Below are 2,728 nucleotides of genomic sequence, written 5' to 3'. Positions count from 1 at the left end.
ATGATTTTTCCAGCTTTCTTTTTTTAATTGACCTGTAGTTTCATACCATAATGTCAGAAAGAGCTTGGTGTGACTTCAATCTTCTTAAATTTATTGAGACTTGTTTTGTGGCCTAATATACATGAGATCTGTCCTGGGGAATATCCCATGTGCACTTGAAAAGAATGTATATTCTGTTAGATTTGGATAGATTGCTTTGTATATAAGTCTCTCTGGTCTAATGTGTTATGTAAAGCTAATGTTTCCTTACTGATTTCCTGCCTGGGTGATCATTGATGTAATTGGGATATTAAAGTCCTTTACTATTTAGCACTGCTGTCAATCTCCCTTTATGTCTGTTAATATTTGCTTTACATATTTCAGAGTTCCTATGTTCCTATAAATGTTATCTTCTCTTATTAGACTGATACCTTTATTATTATGTAATGCCCTTCTTTTCCTTGTTACAAAGTCTGTTTTCTGTGAAATAAGGATAGCTACACCAGTTTTCTTTTCATTTCCATTTGAATGGAATATCTTTTTCCATTCCTTTACTTCACTCTGTGGTGTGTCCTTAATGAGTTTATTACAGGCAACATATAGATGAATCTTTATTTATTTATTTATTTAATTTTTTATTTTTTTATAAACATGTATCTTTTTAAATTTTTTTAATCTATTCAGCCACTCTATGTCTTTTGATTGCATATTTAGTCCATTTACATTTATTGTGACTACTGATGGGTATGTACTTACCACCACTCATTAATTGTTTTCTTGCTATTTTTGCAGTTCTTCTCTTTTCTTTTTCTTTCTTCCTATGTGATTTATTGACTTTCTTTAGTGTTATGTTTAGATTCCTTTCTCATTATCTTTTATGTACCTACTATAGGTTTTTGCTTTGTGGTTACCACGGAGTTCACATATAACAGTGTGTATGTATATACACTCCACCCCCCCCCACACACACACACTAGTCTGTTTTTTTTTTTTTTAAAGATTTTATTTATTTATTTGACAGACAGAGATCACAAATAGGCAGAGAGGCAGGCAGAGAGAGAAAGAGAGGAGGAAGCAGGCTCCCTGCTGAGCAGAGAGCCCGATGCGGGGCTCGATCCCAGGACCCTGATGCGGGGCTCGATCCCAGGACCCTGAGATCATGACCTGAGCTGAAGGCAGAGGCTTAACCCACTGAGCCACCCAGGCACCCCACAATAGTCTATTTTAAGTGGATATTAACTTAAATTTGAACACATTCGACAACCTCTACATTTTTACCTCTCTCCCATGCTTCATGTTTTTGATGTCATATTTTCCACCTTTTATTTTGTGTATATCATAACTAATTTTGTAGTCATAGTTAATTTTACAACTTTTGCCTTTTAACCTTCATACTAGTTTTACTAATCGTTAATCCACTACCTTTACTATATAGTCAACTTGAAAGACTGTACTTTCAGGGATCATTTCTATAGTTTGTTACCATATATTCAACTTTACCAATGAGATTTTTACATCCATATATTTTATTGTTATTGGTTTATACCCTTTTCTTTTTTTCAGCTTAAAGAATTTCCTTTAACATATCTTATAATGCTAGTTTAGTGGCGATTAACTTCTTTAGCTTTTTGTGGTTTTTTTTTTTCCCTCTTGTTCAGTAAACTCTATCTTTTCTTTAGTTCTACTTGATAGCCTTGCCAGGTATAGTATTCTTGGATAGAAGGTTTTGTTTTGTTTTGTTTCCTTTTCAACACTTTGAGTGAATATATCATGACTGTCTGTTTTAGCTGCAAAATTTTCTACAGAAAAATCAGTTGATTGTGCTATGTGGGTTTCCTTGTACATAGCATGTTATTGTTGTTGTTGTTTTCTTACTGCTTTTAAGGTTCTTTTTTTCCCCAAAAGTTTGTATTATGCCATTTTGCTATTACAGAGGACATAAATTAATGCGTTTTCACTAACTGAAGGAAATCTGAAGATTTTGCATATATATATATATATATATATATATATATATATATATATAGACAAAAAGTAAAAGTAGCATCAGCATTTGTTTTTCACTGAGCCTTCATAGAGGCATCATGTGCCCTGAGCAGGAGTGGCCCTGCCAAGCTCCTTCCCCAGGAACTACATTCAGAATCTCAGTATTAAGCCATCATAGCTTTGAACTATGTGAGCATCTGTGCTTTATTTACATTTATTTTGTGCATTCATTAGCAAGATGTGCCCTAAGGTATTAGAAAAGCCTACAAGAGGTTATATTTTGGGTCTGGGAATACTAAAAAAAAAAAAAAAAGAAAAAGTAAATTAACAGTAACTGCCTCTTTGCTTTACATCATTTCAGTTTACAAAGGGTTTCATAGGAACACTCTATTTTTGGATAATTTGGGGAACTTGGAGTCTAATTTCAGAGGTATTTTTTATGAAAAATATAGTATCTCACAGTATATTTCTTACACAGCAGAAGTATATGAATCTCAGAGGAGTTTCCATAGCTGTTCCAAAATTCAATACTCCTAAGGTTATATAGCCTAGGCATTATTTTTTACTTTTCTGCACATACACCCAGGTATTTAACAGAAAAGGTAAGGGGATACATTTAGGTAAGTTCTATAGTAATAAAATAATCTAAGATACAGCTGAGGACTGGTTTTTAGTTTCCTTGGATAAATCACATCTCTGCCACTACATGTCATCTGGGGACTGTCTTGTCATTTTTTAACCCATATATTTTATTTCTGTTTGT

At 33.2% G+C, this 2,728-nt stretch overlaps 1 pseudogene; it reads left to right on the top strand.

The window, feature by feature from the left end:
- Nucleotides 1-1,423: 1,423 nt before the first annotated feature.
- LOC132003077 (small nucleolar RNA U3) lies at nucleotides 1,424-1,519 on the top strand (annotated as a pseudogene).
- The last annotated feature ends 1,209 nt before the right edge of the window (nucleotides 1,520-2,728 follow it).

The sequence above is a fragment of the Mustela nigripes genome, chromosome 15, assembly GCF_022355385.1.
Source record: "Mustela nigripes isolate SB6536 chromosome 15, MUSNIG.SB6536, whole genome shotgun sequence".
NCBI classification, from domain to species: domain Eukaryota; kingdom Metazoa; phylum Chordata; class Mammalia; order Carnivora; family Mustelidae; genus Mustela; species Mustela nigripes.
This window is presented reverse-complemented; position numbering and strand designations above follow the sequence as displayed.